The sequence below is a fragment of the Mustela nivalis genome (assembly GCF_964662115.1).
Source record: "Mustela nivalis genome assembly, chromosome: 8".
Lineage (NCBI taxonomy): Eukaryota > Metazoa > Chordata > Mammalia > Carnivora > Mustelidae > Mustela > Mustela nivalis.
The window spans coordinates 106,131,798-106,148,980 of record NC_139027.1 but is presented as its reverse complement, the minus strand read 5'-3'; the positions used below and the strand labels follow the sequence as shown (position 1 = coordinate 106,148,980).

The following is a 17,183-nucleotide window of genomic DNA, read 5'->3' as shown; positions in this document are numbered from 1 at the left end:
ATATAAGTCATTGGGGAGCTTGGATTCAGTGGATTAATAGGGTCAGTGTGTAGAAGGCTGAAGAGTGACTAAATTGAAATATAAATTGGTACAACCACTTGAGAAAGCTCTTTGGCACTAAATCCATAAATATTCAATGATTCTGTGCTCCCACTTTCAGATTTACATCACCATGATAGTCTTGCACATTTGTACATGTGCACATGCTCATGAATGTTCTTTAGCAGTATTGTTCATACAAACAAAAAACTAGAAAGAACCCAAATGTTCATCAGCAAGAAAATGGATAAATTCTGGCATATACATGAAATGGAATACTGTTGCATGAAAAATTGGTGTACTATAGCCTCATGCATCAACATAATGAAACCTAAAACATGATATTGATTAAAACAAACAAGTTACACAAGAATGCATACTATTTGATTCCATTTACATGAATTTCAAAAATAGTAAAAAATAAATGTGTCAGGATCTCCTGGGTGGCTTAGTTGTTAGGTGTCTGCCTTCAGCTCAGGTCATGATTCCAGGGTGCTAGGATGGAGCCCCACATTAGGCTCCCTGCTGTGTGGGAAGCTTGCTTCTCCCTCTCCCACTCCCCCTACTTGTGTTCCCTCTCTCACTGTGTCGCTCTCTGTTAAATAAATAAAATCTTAAAAAAAATAAATGTGTCATAGATATCTGGGTACATGAATTTTCTTAAAACTCCAAAGAAGTTTTAGGAGAGAGGCACATAGGGAGCTTCAAATATATTGGTAGTGTTTTAATTCTTCAGTTGGGTGGTGTGTACTTAGATAGATACACATTTTTTAAAAGTGCTTTAAAAAGCTTATATTAGGGGTACCTGGGTAGCTCAGTGGGTTAAAGCTTCTGCCTTCGGCTCAGGTCATGATCCCAGGGTCCTGGGATCAAGCCCCAAATCGGGCTCTCTGCTTGGGGGTCAGGGGGGAGCATGCGTCCTTTCCTCTATCGCCTTTCTGCTTACTTGTGATCTCTGTCTGTCAAATAAATAAATAAAATCTTTTTTAAAAGCTTATATTATCTCTTTTATGCTTTATTTTCAATTTTTATTTAAAAATTTCTTTAAAAAGACCCTGGACAATGGAGGTGTGAATGTGTAGTAAAGATGTGGAGAAAGTAAGTATGGACACTTTGATAAATTTTGCTGTGATGCAGAACTGAGAAAGAGAGAGATGAATGATTGAGACCTCGATAAGACAAAATTAAGTGAGGTGAAGACTAGGCAACAGTAATCAGAAATTGAAACTTTGGAGATTATGATTTTGAAAGTGGTATACATAGTGAGAATGGGTGAGGAAAAGAGGTAGAGAAGATTGTTAGAGGTGAGAGGTCAAGGAACCAAAAGGCCAAGTGAACTACTATTACTGGGAAAGTTGAAACAGGAGTGGAATGGAAGGAAGCACTGAGTGAGGAGGAAGCTCTGCAGTGGCTGGGAAGGTGACTTCAATGAAAAAGAGAAACTAGTCCTCAGGGAAAGTTGGAGGAGGAAGGAAGAGAAATACATGGTTTTGGTATGAAAGTGGGGAGCATTTACGGTACCTCTTAGCCTTGAGGAACACTTAGAGTGAAACACACACACACACACACACACACACAAATGAGTTGAAATGAGTTTGAAATGAGTTCATATTTTTAGAGGACAGCTAAGGTTCACCAAAGTCCAGAAAGTCAAGTTCTCATTCAGTAGCTAGGCTAAGAATATAGTTGAGATTTCTGATCTCAGAACAGGAGTTCTAGAAGACATGTACAGTAGGAGCATTTTAGACTTGGGGGAGGGAGAGTGGAGGGAAGCATAATTATCCATGTGCTCAGAAGGAGAATCTGAATGTTTTTTCTTTAGATGTTTTTTGTTGTTTTTGGAGAGAGGGACCATGCAGATGGGAGTGGAGGAGGGGCAGAGGGAGAGAGACTCTTAAGCAAACTCTACTTCCAGCACAGAGTCCAACGTGGGGCTTGATCTCACGACCCTGAGATCATGATCTAAGCTGTAATCAAGAGTCGGATGCTTAACCAAATGAACCACCCAGGTGCCCCTCTTTTTATGGTTTTAGTTTCTATTACCAGTAAAGGTACTTCTTGGGTTATCATGACTTCTTTATAGATTGGTTTTTATCATTTGGGAATTCTTTTCAATGAATATGACTAAGTAGAGGGGAAATTATATATTTTATATGCTTCAGTTGCCTTAAAGCTATCACATTGCTTATTTCAGCTCATCGTTTATTTATGTATGTATACCTTGGAAGTATGAACATCATACACTCTTGTGGGAAAATGTTGCTTTTTCCTTTGAAATGTACTTTGTGATATTTTTGCATATAGGTACACTACTGATTACATCTGTTAGAGGATTCCACTGAGAGAATTTGATTAAAGTTTTGCTGCTGAAAAATGCTTTCCATTTCAATTTATTAGTTATTTGAGTCAGTTTTTAAAGTTCTTTTTAAGAATTTCATGTAAATACATGAAAAGATTTAAAAGTAATCTGTAATGTATTTGTCAGGATAACCCAAGAAATAAAAATTTTTTCAAAGTGTTCTTTTTCCTGGTACTTCTAGTACAGGTTGGTGAATATGCAAGTATGTATGATTTTATATATCAGTACTGAGAGTCAGGTCTTAATCAGGTAAAGATCATTAAGGGAGAAGATTGAGAAGGTGCTCTCCGGAGTTTCAGGATATTTATTTTCCCTAAACATTTTAGAATTGCAGATTTCATAATCTTTCTTACATTCTGCAAATTTATGACCTCAAAAATAATGATCAGGTGTGCCTGGGTGGCTCAGTGGGTTAAAGCCTCTGCCTTAAGCTCAGGTCATGATCCCAGGATTCTGGGATTGAGTCCTGCATTGAGCTCTCTGCTCAGCGGGGAGCCTGCTTCCCTCCCTCTCTCTCTGCCTGCCTCTCTGCCTACTTGTGATCTCTCTCACTGTCAAATAAATAAATAAAATCTTTTAAAAAAATATTGATCCTCTGTATAGTTGTTATGGAATTTATCATTACCAGCATCTTAAATAGAGCTAGAAGTTATATATACTTTCTGTTTGTGACAACATGGGGAAACTCAGGAACACATGGAGTCAGTAAGTTAATAGCTTTTACTTTCTGTGAATGGTATGCATAGTTTACAAAAGCCTTTGGGCTTCCAATATTATATTAAAATTATATCAGTGTTTACCACATCTTCTTTATGCATTCATCAGTCAGTGGACACTTTGGCTGTTTCTGAAATTTGGCTATTGTAGATAATGCTGCTCTAAACATCAGGGTGCATGTATCCTTTTGAATTAGGTTTTTTTTTTTTTTTTTTTGTATTCTTTGGGTAAATAGCTAGAAATGCAGTTGCTGGATCACAGAGTAGTTCTATTTTTAACTTTATGAGGAAACTCCACACTGTTTTCCAGAGTGGCTGCACCAGTTTGCATTCCCACCAACAGTGGAAGAGGGTTCCCTTTTTTCCATGTCCTTGCCAACACCTGTTGTTTCTAGTGTTGTTGATTTTAGCCATTCTCACAGGTGTGAGGTGATATCTCATTATAGTTTTGAGTTGTATTTCCTTGAGGATGAGCATTTTTTCATGTGTCTGTTGGCCATCTGTATGTCTTGTTGGGAAAAGTGTCTATTCATGTCTTCTGCCCATTTTAATTGGATTATTTGTTTTTTGAATGTTGAGTTTTATAGGTTCATTGTATATTTTCCATATTAACCCTTTATCAGAAATGTCCTTTGCAAATATCTTCTCTTATTCTATAGGTTGCCTTTTAGTTTTCTTGGCTGTTTCCATTGCTGTGAAGAAGATTTTTATTTTGAAATAGTCTCAATAGTTTATTTTTGCTTTTGTTTCCCTTGCCTCAGGAGACATATTCTAGAAGGAAGTTGTTCTGGCTGATGTTATAGAGAGATTACTGCCTGTGTTCTACTCTAGGATTTTTATGGTTTCAGGTCTCACGCTTTGGTCTTTAATCCATTTTAAATTCATTTTTGTGTTTGGTGTAAGAAAGTGATCCAATTTCATTCTTTCTGCATGTTGGCATCCAGGTTTCCCAACACCGTTTGTTGAAGTGACTGTCTTTTTCCCATTGGATATTCTTTCCTGCCTTGTCAAAGATTAACTGACCATATAGTTATAGGTTCATTTGTGGGTATTCTGTTTTGTTGGTTGATTTGTATGTTGATTTTTGTGCCACCACCATACTGTTTGGATCACTCCAGCTTTGTAATATCCCTGAGCCATAAAAAACAAATGAGATCTTGCCATTTGCAAGGACATAGATGGAGCTAGGAGAGTATTATGCTAAGTGAAATAAGTCAGAGAAAAACAAATACCATATGATTTCAATCATATGTGAAATTTAAGAAACAAAACAAAAGAGCAAAGGGAAAAAGAGAGAGAAGCAAACCAAAACATACTCTTAACTCTAGAGAACAAACTGATGTTACCTGAGGGGAGGTGGGGCGGTGGATTAAATAGGTGATGGGGATTAAAGAGCACACTTGTGATGAGCTCTGAGTGTTGTATGCAGGCGTTGAATCACTGTATTGTATACCTGAAAGTAATATGCCATATGTTAATTAACTGGAATTTAAATAAAAGCTTTAAAAAAATAAAATTATGTTATGATTTTGTGTATAAAATAATTTAAAACAATGGCCCTCCAAGTTTAATGTACTTAAGAATCACCTTTAAGGGACACTTGAGTGGCTCAGTTGGTTAAGTGTCTGCCTTCAGCTCAGGTCATGTTCCCAGGGTCCTGGGATTGAGTCCGACATGGAGTTCCATGCTTGGCGGGCAGCCTGCTTTTTGCTCTCCCTCTGCCGCTCTCCTTGCTTGGGCTCTTTCTCTCTTTCTCTCTCTGTCAAATAAATAAAATCTTAAAAAAAAAAAAAATCACCTTTAAGCTTGCTAAAATGATGTCTTCAGCCTTACTTCCAGTGATTTTCCTTGTTGTATGGAAAACACTTGGTGAAATTACTTTAGAGATTAAAGAATAAAAAATAGAAGTTTTGGAAGTTAGTGATTTGTGAAGCAGAAAATTAAAGTATATCCAAGTCATTACAGTGCCTGTATAGAAATTTGCTTTAGTTTGACATAGTCTTTGCTGTTGTTCACTAATATATTTTAAGTGAGTAGCCTTGATTTTGAAAATATCCTTTGTATAGTTTCTTTATTTTGCCCTTGCCTGCTGTGCTCTTTCCAGTCTTCCTTTCTTTCCTTTAGTCAATGTTTTAGTATATGCAGTGTATCAGTCATTGTGCTAGGAATCTGGAATGACTCAGATATGGAAAAGACATGAATCTAGCCTTGCTTGTTCTCATTTCAGAGACTGAGAATCATTTATAAAATAATTGATAACTATATCATGTACTGAATGACAGTCATTCTGGATAGAGGAGAATTCACAAAACGTTTGACATTTGTTCTAGCTCCTAGGAGATGAGAAGGAGTTTGTGAAAAGGATGAAAGGGAATGACGTTCCAGTATTTATAAAGACATAGAAACATTAAAGTGGCTGGTTTAGTAAGAGAGCAGGGTGATGGGTGAGTTGTGAAAAATGAGGACGATGAAGTAGATTAGTACAAGGGACCTTTATCTTTTGATTCAATTTATTTTAATATTTAACTTAATACACCAGGGTGGTTTCATTCAGTGTCAAGAGGAGAAAATGAATATGGGATATTTTAAGAGTTGGGTTGGTAGGATTTACAGTATTGTTCAATATGAGTTAGGAGAGTTAAAAATTGAACTACAGGGCGCCTGGGTGGCTCAGTGGGTTAAGCCTCTGCCTTCAGCTCAGGTCATGATCTCAGGGTCCTGGGATCGAGTACCACATCAGGCTCTCTGCTCAGCAGGGACCCTGCTTCCTTCTCTCTCTGCCTGCCTCTCTCTATTTGTGATCTCTCTCTGTTGAATAAATGAATAAAATCTTTAAAAAAAATTGAACTACAGTTAGAGGGCTTAAGGATGACTAATTGGAAGAGTTAATGAAGATGAAGAATCTAATGAAATCTGACTTCCACAATTCTCATTCGTGTTTGGATAAACAGGGAGCTCTAATTCAATGGCCAGACTTTATCCTTTAAATTTTGTCTTTCAGCTTTATTGAGGTGTAATTGACAAATATGGTTGTAAGATATTTGAAGTGTATTATATGATGATTCGATACAGATATACATTGTGAGAGGATTCCTTCCCTTTTGAAGTTATCTTAGCCATGCTTTTTGTGTGTTCCCCTTACCTCCATGAAAATAAAGCAGAATCATCTTGTAGTCTGCTTCTTCTTTTTTTTTAAATTTTTTATTTTTTATAAACATATATTTTTATCCCCAGGGGTACAGGTCTGTGAATCACCAGGTTTACACACTTCACAGCACTCACCAAAGCACATACCCTCCCCAATGTCCATAATCCCACCCCCTTCTCCCAACCTCCCTCCCCCCAGCAACCCTCAGTTTGTTTTGTGAGATTAAGAGTCACTTATGGTTTGTCTCCCTCCCAATTCCATCTTGCTTCATTGATTATTCTTCTACCCACTTAAGCCCCCATGTTGCATCACCACTTCCTCATATCAGGGAGATCATATGATAGTTGTCTTTCTCCGCTTGACTTATTTCGCTAAGCATGATACGCTCTAGTTCCATCCATGTTGTCACAAATGGCAAGATTTAATTTCTTTTGTTGGCTGCATAGTATTCCATTGTGTATATATACCACATCTTCTTGATCCATTCATCTGTTGATGGACATCTAGGTTCTTTCCATAGTTTGGCTATTGTGGACATTGCTGCTATAAACATTCAGGAGCACGTGCCCCTTTGGATCACTACGTTTGTATCTTTAGGGTAAATACCCAGTAGTGCTATTGCTGGGTCATAGAGCAGTTCTATTTTCAACATTTTGAGGAACCTCCATGCTGTTTTCCAGAGTGGCTGCACCAGCTTGCATTCCCACCAACAGTGTAGGAGGGTTCCCCTTTCTCCGCATCCTCGCCAGCATCTGTCATTTCCTGACTTGTTTATTTTAGCCATTCTGAGTGGTGTGAGGTGATACGTCATTGTGGTTTTGATTTGTATTTCCCTGATGCCCAGTGATATGGAGCACTTTTTCATGTGTCTGTTGGCCATCTGGATGTCTTCTTTGCAGAAATGTCTGTTCATGTCCTCTGCCCATTTCTTGATTGGATTATTTGTTCTTTGAGTGTTGAGTTTGCTAAGTTCTTTATAGATTTTGGACACTAGTCCTTTATCTGATATGTCGTTTGCAAATATCTTCTCCCATTCTGTCAGTTGTCTTTTGATTTTATTAACTGTTTCCTTTGCTGTGCAAAAGCTTTGGATCTTGATGAAATCCCAATAGTTCATTTTTGCCCTTGCTTCCCTTGCCTTTGGCGATGTTCCTAGGAAGATGTTGCTGCGGCTGAGGTCAAAGAGGTTGCTGCCTGTGTTCTCTTCAAGGATTTTGATGGATTCCTTTCTCACATTGACGTCCTTCATCCATTTTGAGTCTATTTTCGTGTGTCGTGTAAGGAAATGGTCCAATTTCATTTTTCTGCATGTGGCTGTCCAATTTTCCCAGCAACATTTATTGAAGAGGCTGTCTTTTTTCCATTGGACATTCTTTCCTGCTTTGTCGAAGATGAGTTGACCATAGAGTTGAGGGTCTATTTCTGGGCTCTCTATTCTGTTCCATTGATCTATGTGTCTGTTTTTGTGCCAGTACCATGCTGTCTTGATGATGACAGCTTTGTAATAGAGCTTGAAGTCCGGAATTGTGATGCCACCAACGTTGGCTTTCTTTTTCAATATCCCTTTGGCTATTCGAGGTCTTTTCTGGTTCCATATAAATTTTAGCATTATTTGTTCCATTTCTTTGAAAAAGATGGATGGTACTTTGATAGGAATTGCATTAAATGTGTATATTGCTTTAGGTAGCATAGACATTTTCACAATATTTATTCTTCCAATCCAGGAGCATGGAACATTTTTCCATTTCTTTGTGTCTTCCTCAATTTCTTTCATGAGTACTTTATAGTTTTCTGAGTATAGATTCTTAGCCTCTTTGGTTAGGTTTATTCCTAGATATCTTATGGTTTGGGGTGCAATTGCAAATGGGATTGACTCCTTAATTTCTCTTTCTTCTGTCTTGCTGTTGGTGTAGAGAAATGCAACTGATTTCTGTGCATTGATTTTATATCCTGACACTTTACTGAATTCCTGTACAAGTTCTAGCAAATTTGGAGTGGAGTCTTTTGGGTTTTCCACATATAGTATCATATCATCTGCGAAGAGTGATAATTTGACTTCTTCTTTGCCGATTTGGATGCCTTTAATTTCCTTTTGTTGTCTGATTTCTGAAGCTAGGACCTCTAGTACTATGTTGAATAGCAGTGGTGATAATGGACATCCCTGCCGTGTTCCTGACCTTAGCAGAAAAGCTTTCAGTTTTTCTCCATTGAGAATGATATTTGCGGTGGGTTTTTCATAGATGGCTTTGATGATATTGAGGTATGTGCCCTCTATGCCTACACTTTGAAGAGATTTGATCAGGAAGGGATGCTGTACTTTGTCAAATGCTTTCTCAGCATCTATTGAGAGTATCATATGGTTCTGGTTCTTTCTTTTATTGAAGTGTTGTATCACATTGACTGATTTGCGGATGTTGAACCAACCTTGCAGCCCTGGAATAAATCCCACTTGGTGGTGGTGAATAATCCTTTTAATGTACTGTTGAATCCTATTGGCTAGTATTTTGGTGAGAATTTTCGCATCTGTGTTCATCAAGGATATTGGTCTATAGCTCTCTTTTTTGATGGGACCCTTGTCTGGTATTGGGATCAAGGTGATGCTGGCCTCATAAAATGAGTTTGGAAGTTTTCCTTCCATTTCTATTTTTTGGAACAGTTTCAGGAGAATAGGAATTAGTTCTTCTTTAAATGTTTGGTAGAATTCCCCCGGGAAGCCATCTGGCCCTGGGCTTTTGTTTGTTTGGAGATTTTTAATGACTGTTTCAATCTCCTTATTGGTTATGGGTCTGTTCAGGCTTTCTATTTCTTCCTGGTTCAGTTGTGGTAGTTTATATGTTTCTAGGAATGCATCCATTTCTTCCAGATTGTCAAATTTGTTGGCGTAGAGTTGCTCATAGTATGTTCTTATAATAGTTTGTATTTCTTTGGTGTTAGTTGTGATCTCTCCTCTTTCATTCATGATTTTATTTATTTGGGTCCTTTCTCTTTTCTTTGTGATAAGTCGGGCCAGGGGTTTATCAATTTTATTAATTCTTTCAAAGAACCAGCTCCTAGTTTCGTTGATTTGTTCTATTGTTTTTTTGGTTTCTATTTCATTGATTTCTGCTCTGATCTTTATGATTTCTCTTCTCCTGCTGGGCTTAGGGTTTCTTTCTTGTTCTTTCTCCAGCTCCTTTATGTGTAGGGTTAGGTTGTGTACCTGAGACCTTTCTTGTTTCTTGAGAAAGACTTTTACTGCTATATATTTTCCTCTCAGGACTGCCTTTGTTGTGTCCCACAGATTTTTGAACCGTTGTATTTTCATTATCATTTGTTTCCATGATTTTTTTCAATTCTTCTTTAATTTCCCGGTTGACCCATTCATTCTTTAGAAGGATGCTGTTTAGTCTCCATGTATTTGGGTTCTTTCCAAACTTCCTTTGGTGGTTGAGTTCTAGCTTTAGAGCATTGTGGTCTGAAAATATGCAGGGAATGATCCCAATCTTTTGATACCGGTTGAGTCCTGCTTTAGGACCGAGGATGTGATCTATTCTGGAGAATGTTCCCTGTGCACTAGAGAAGAATGTGTATTCTGTTGCTTTGGGATGAAATGTTCTGAATATATCTGTGATGTCCATCTGGTCCAGTGTGTCGTTTAAGGCCTTTATTTCCTTGCTGATCTTTTGCTTGGATGACCTGTCCATTTCAGTGAGGGGAGTGTTAAAGTCCCCTACTATTATTGTATTATTGTTGATGTGTTTCTTTGATTTTGTTATTAATTGGTGTATATAGTTGGCTGCTCCCACGTTGTGGGCATAGATATTTAAAATTGTTAAATCTTCTTGTTGCACAGACCCTTTAAGTATGATATAGTGTCCTTCCTTTTCTCTTATTATAGTCTTTGGCTTAAAATCTAATTTATCTGATATAAGGATTGCCACTCCTGCTTTCTTCTGATGTCCATTAGCATGGTAAATTCTTTTCCACCCCCTCACTTTAAATCTGGAGGTGTCTTCGAGCTTAAAATGAGTTTCTTGGAGGCAACATATAGATGGGTTTTGTTTTTTTATCCATTCTGATATCCTGTGTCTTTTGATTGGGGGCATTTAGCCCATTAACATTCAGGGTAACTATTGAGAGATATGAATTTAGTGCCATTGTATTGCCTGTAAGGTGACTGTTACTGTATATGGTCTCTGTTCCTTTCTGATCTACCACTTGTAGGCTCTCTCTTTGCTTAGAGGACCCCTTTCAATATTTCCTGTAGAGCTGGTTTGGTGTTTGCAAATTCTTTCAGTTGTTGTTTGTCCTGGAAGCTTTTAATCTCTCCTTCTATTTTCTTTCTTTCTTTTTTTTTTAAAGATTTTTTCTTTATTTATCTGACAGAGATCACAAGTAGGCAGAGAGGCAGGCAGAGAGAGAGGAGGAAGCAGGCTCCCCGCAGCGCAGAGAGCCCGATGTGGGGCTTGATCCCAGGACCCTGGGATCATGACCTGAGCTGAAGGCAGAGTCTTAACCCACTGAGCCACCCAGGTGCCCCTCTCCTTTTATTTTCAATGATAGCCTAGCTGGATATAGTATTCTTGGCTGCATGTTTTTCTCGTTTAGTGCTCTGAAAATATCATGCCAGCTCTTTCTGGCCTGCCAGGTCTCTGTGGATAAGTCAGCTGCCAAACTAATATTTTTACCATTGTATGTTACAGACTTCTTTTCCCGGGCTGCTTTCATGATTTTCTCTTTGTCACTGAGACTTGTGAATTTTACTATTAGGTGACGGGGTGTGGGCCTATTCTTATTGATTTTGAGGGGCGTTCTCTGAACCTCCTGAATTTTGATGCTCGTTCCCTTTGCCATATTGGGGAAATTCTCCTCAATAATTCTCTCGAGTATACCTTCTGCTCCCCTCTCTCTTTCTTCTTCTTCTGGAATCCCAATTATTCTAATGTTGTTTCCTCTTATGGTGTCACTTATTTCTCGAATTCTCCCCTCATGGTCCAGTAGCTGTTTGTCCCTCTTTTGTTCAGCCTCTTTATTCTCCGTCATTTGGTCTTCTATATCACTAATTCTTTATTCTGCCTCATTTATCCTAGCAGTGAGAGCCTCCATTTTTGATTGCACCTCATTAATAGCTTTTTTGATTTCAACTTGGTTAGATTTTAGTTCTTTTATTTCTCCAGAAAAGGCTTTTATATCTCCCGAGAGGGTTTCTCTAATATCTTCCATGCCTTTTTCAAGCCTGGCTAGAACCTTGAGAATTGTCATTCTGAACTCTAGATCTGACATATTACCAATGTCTGTATTGATTAGGTCCCTAGCCTTCGGTACTGCCTCTTGTTCTTTTTTTTGTGGTGAATTTTTCCGTCTTGTCATTTTGCCCAGATAAGGGTATATGAGGGAGCAAGTAAAATACTAAAAGGGTGGAAACAACCCCAGGAAAATATGCTTTAACCAAATCAGAAGAGATCCCAAATCGTGAGGGGAGAGAAAGGGGATAAAAAGAGGTTCAAAAAGGAAGAAAGAAAAAAAAAGAGAGAAAAAAAAAGAAAAGAATTAAAAAAAAAAAAAGAAAACGAATAAAGAAAAATATAAAAAAGAAAAAAACATATATATTAGATAAACTAGTTAAAAAACGTTAAAAAAGAAAAGGGTAAAAATTAAAAAAAAAAAAGTTTTACCCAAAGGCGAGAAAAAAGAAAATAAAAAAGACAGAAAAAAAAGAAAAAAAATTAAATTAACTGCAAGACTAAAAAAAAAAATCACAGGGAGAAAGCCATGAGTTCCGTGCTTTGCTTTTTCCTCCTCTGGAATTCTGCTGCTCTCCTTGGTATTGAAACCATACTCCTTGGTAGGTGAACTTGGTCTTGGTTGGATTTCTTGTTGATCTTCTGGGGGAGGGGCCTGGTGTAGTGATTCTCAAGTATCTTTGCCCCAGGCAGAATTGCACCGCACTTATCAGGGGCCGGACTGAGTAATCCGCTCGTGTTTGCTTTCAGGAGCTTTTGTTCCCTGAGCGCTTTCCGTAGAGTTCCGGGAATACAAATGGCGGCCTCCTGGTCTCCAGCCCGCACTCCTCAGTGCGCCCTCAGAGAACAGCGCCCAGTTACTCCTGTCTGCCTGACCTCTGGCCGCGCTCCGAGCTCACCGAGCCTGCGGCTAGTTCAAGGTAACCCCGAGCTGTGAACTTACTGTCGGCTCTGTCTCTGTAGCCGGCTTTCCCGTTCCAATACCCGCAAGCTCTGCGACACTCAGACACCCCCGATCCTTCTGTGACCCTGCGCGACCTGAGGCCACGCTGACCCCGCGTGGGCTTCACCCCGGTTTAGCCTCTGTAGCGATGTCCCTCAGCGGAACAGACTTTTAAAAGTCCTGATTTTGTGTGCCGTTGCTCCGCCGCTTGCCGGGAGCCAGCCCTTCCCCCCGGGGTCTATCTTCCTGTCGCTTTGGATTCACTTCTCCGCCGGTCCTACCTTTCAGAAAGTGGTTGTTTTTCTGTTTCCAGAATTGCTGTTCTTCTTCTCTTCGATCTGCCGTTGGATTTTCAGGTGTTTGCAATCTTTAGATAAGCTATCTAGCTGATCTCCGGCTAGCTGATGTAGTCTCAGCCTGCTACTTCTCCGCCATCTTGACTCCTCCCCCCCTTGTAGTCTGCTTCTAAAGCCTGTGCATGACTCAGTATTTCTGTTTTAGGAGTTGAAAACAAAGATATAATCAGAAATATGTTCAAAGATTTATGTGTAAATAGAGGTTTTCATACTTTTAAGAATAAAAATGGGAAATGACCTATATGCTCTTAGAAAGGAATTGATTAGATAAGTTATGGTATATTTATTTGCTGGATGGGTAAGCTAGGGAAAGGCTGGGCTGTTGTGACAAAGAGACCTACCAGTGATCCATGGTTTAAAGATTTTGCTTATTTCTAAGTTTATAAGGGCGTGTTGCAGGTCAGTTGGATGTTCAACTCCATGTGGCTATTTAGAGACACAGATTCTTTCCATCTTTTTTCTCTACCATCTTGTGGAGTGGTAATGGTCTAAGTTTGGCTTTAGGCGTATTCATAGTCTGGCTTTATCGAAACTGTTCTTATTATGGTCACCAGTGATGACATAATGTTACATCCAATGGGACATTTTCAGTCTTTTTTGTTCTCTGTGACCTTTGAAACTACTGATGATTTGTTTATGAAACTTTCTCCTCCAGAAGGCTTCTGGTGGCTTTTCTTCTGTCTCTCTAAGTTAGTGTCTTTGTGACTCTTCATGTGATTCCCCTTAGTCTTACCTATGAAAGTTGGGTTCTCCAGTTCTGTCTTTGGCCTACTTTCCTTTACATGAATACTTATGATGATCTCACCCAGGGCCCCTACCACCTGATGATGTCTCCATATCTGCATTTCTAGCCTGGGAACCTTTCTTTTGAGCACCAAGACCTATGTACATATAACACCTGGCTCTCACTGCATTGACTGTCATAGCCCCATAGAACAGAAACCGGGAAGTCAATCCCAGCAATTTCCTGTCCTTCTTCCTGCACTGAGACCCTGAAATTTTGTTAAATTTGCCTTTTGAATAGTTTTGGTGGCATTTGCCCTTTCCTGTTTCTATTGCCACAGTCTTAGTTCAGGACAAGATTACTTTAAAGGCTTCCTCAGGGATCTATGTTTCTATTCAGGCTCCCTTCCAATTTTACTTATTGATTAGATAGGTCAGTGATTTTCTTTTACTTGTATTTGGTGGGCAGCAGCTATGTGTTTAAATTGCATAACATCTGGTACAGTGCCAAGTTCAGTTCAGTGGTTAATAACTAAATTATACTAATGATAGTAAATGGAGAGAGCCTATGAATAAAGATGAACCAAGATTAGTAATTATATTAATTAAGTAATTATTACCATAAGATTCAAAGAATCCTGGTAGAAAATTAAATACTATTTAGGAAAAAAAACTAGAAATGATTTGAGTATTTTAATGTTTAATTTAACACAGCCTAAGTCAAAGAACTCAGGTTTGTTGCAGATGTTAGCATCCTGGAGGTGTGTTAGTTCAACTTTTGCTCCTTTAAATTTGGCTGGACCTCTGTGTACCCTACCAAGGCTGAACATAATAGAAAGGCAAGCCATAGACTGTCATGTATGACAGTTCTGGCTAGTTAATCCAGATTCCTTCTGGACATCTGGCCCACCTTTTTGTTCTCTTATTGGCATTGGTACTGCTAGCTTCTATTCTTTGGTGTTCTTGAAATTTTCCCTTGTAATTTCCTGGACTCCTGCATACCTTTGTATGTCTGTATGCACTTCCCTAATTTTACTGTGTTTGGTGCTTCAGTGTGAGAAACTTTCTTCTCTATTCCCAGCTCACTGGTTGGGTCACTTCTGGCATTCTTGCCAGGTTGGGGTATTTGAGTCAATATAGTCAATCAGTACTTTTGAAAAGTAAGTATTGTGCTGGATGGTGTACATGTCACAAAAAAGGGATTCTGGGGTGCCTGGGTGGCTCATTTGGTTAAGCAACTGCCTTCAGCCCAGGTCATGATCCTGGAGTCCTAGGATCAAGTATCAGGCTCTCTGCTCAGCAGGGAGTCCACTTCTCCCTCTGACCCTCCCCTTCTTGTGCTCTCAAATAAATAAATAAAATCTTTAAAACAAAAAGGGAAGGAATTCTGTCCAGACTTCCAAATTAATAGTAATTCTCCTCTTCCTCCTGTTAGCTAACATTTATTGTGTTTTAACTATAAATACGGCACTGTTTCGTTTGTTATCCTCTGTCTTAATTCACTTAATCCTCACAACAACCCAGTGAGATAGAGACTAACCCCATTTTACAGGCAAGGCGATTGAGGCCCAGAAAGATTAAATTTGACCAATACTACATAGCTCATAAGTGATAGAGCTAGGATTCAAATCTAGGCACAATGCTTCTAGAACCTGGTTTTCTAGCACCATCCTTTACTGACTCTTAGAAGATGGGAGAGTACAGGTACATCTATAGCTATAAAAAAAATAGAAAGATATGTTCTTTTAGATAATTAAACTGTAAGATTACACTCAAAGTGTGTAGTCATCCTTATGAAGGGATAGGAATACTGGAACTGCCATCAACTAATTCTATAAGTTTGGGGAAGACTTTGGTCTTTCAGGACTTTGGTGTCTTCATCTTATAGAGTTCCAAGGTCTCTTTCAAAAATTTTGTGGAATTCCAGTTTTTCTTCTTTATTAATTTAGGCCTTGTAATTTCTTCACTTCCCGATTTTATTTAGGTTTAGGTATATACTACAGGTTAAATAATATCTTCTGAAAATGTTCATTTTTCATTTAAGTTGTACAAGTGAGTTGTAGTTTTTTACGTGTACTAGTCCATTATCTTATACTTTACTATGTGGATTTTGCCCCTGTGAACAAAACAGTTCCTCTTAAATAAATTCTAATAAATAAATAAATAAATAAATAAATTTTATTTTAAACATAAAAATATTCAGTAATGAATTGGTCAGTGAATTCTGTGTTTGCTGTGTGTTTATCAAATATCTGTCTCTGTGCTAGACCGTGTAAAATCTTTATTATTATTATTTTGACAGAGAGAGAGTGGGGTAGGGGTATGAGCAGAGGGAAAGGGGAGAGAGAGAGATGTTAAGTAGACTCTAAGCCTAGTGCTGAGCCCAAGGCCGGGCTTGATCTCCTGACCCTGAAATCATGACCTGAGCCAAAATCAAGAGTCAGACACTTAACTGAGCTACCCAGGTACCCTGATCTTGTAAAATCTTGATATAAGCTAGTCAATAGTTAGGTGTTAGTTCTGCATCCCAGAAATCTTACAGAAATGACTACTGTGTAATATTTTGCAGCCTAGTCTTTAGAATTTATTCATTTTTGTGGAAAAACAAAATACCAAAATGACAACATTATAAAACATTTTTGTGTCAGAAACAAATACATAGTGATTTCAAAATTTCAAAGAGAAATCTACCCAAAATCCACAGTTACAAACATATTAGTCATGAAAGTGTGTATCTATGTACATGTGACTGAGACAAAATTTTATGGAACTGTACTTTTCATTACTACATGCCGTGCACTGTAATATTTTAATTCTGTTCTATATCATTTTGTGAAAAACTTGTTTGCAGCCTATGAAACTGACTTTGCAACACACTAAAGTATCTCAATCTACTGAAAAATGCTATACTTAAATAGTGAAAAAGAAGGCAAATTATATATGCTGTTCTTCTGATTTTCTAGTTTTTAAATATTATTTCTTTATTTGAAGCAGCATTTGGTTATGTCTTTATAGATTATGATTTCATAAACTTTACTAAAAGGGCAGAAATTAGATTCACCTTTTCTTTGGACTATATGAACCTCATTGATATTTATACAAAATTACTTGAAATATTAGGTTATATCATTCTTGCAGAAATTTTAGACTAAGAGTCTTGCTATGTAGTGTTATCATAATTTTTAACAATATTGAATTTTAGCAGATTATATATAGTGTTACGATAAAAGACATTTTTAATGTGTAAGCTCCCAACCATACATCTTCATGGATAGTTACATTAAACTTAAAAAAATTCTGGGGGTACCAGTGTGGCTCATTTGGTTAAGCAGCTGCCTTTGGCTCAGGGTCCTGGGATCAAGCCCTATGTTGGGCTCCCTTCTTAATGGGGAGTCTGCTTCTCCCTCTCCCAATGCACCTGCGACCCCACCCACCCTGCCACCCCACCCCTGCCGCCCCACTCCTGCCGCCCTACTCATGCTCTCTCTCTCTCTCTCTCAAATAAATAAGTAAAAAATCCTTAAGAACTTAAGACTCTAACTTTTTTAACCTTGTAAGGCTGATTCTTACTATGAGGCAGTATTGCGCACAGTGGTTAGACGCATGAATTCTGGAACCACATTTCCAGGGTTCACATCTCAGCTCTGTCAGTTTTAAAACATTTTCCCAAGTTGCTT

The 17,183-nt window shown here is 38.3% G+C and overlaps 1 protein-coding gene across 14 annotated transcripts in view; it reads left to right on the top strand.

The window, feature by feature from the left end:
• The window catches only part of MACROD2 (mono-ADP ribosylhydrolase 2), a 1,944,634-nt gene that overhangs the window by 57,053 nt on the left and 1,870,398 nt on the right, over nt 1–17,183 (top strand). The window lies entirely within an intron of this gene.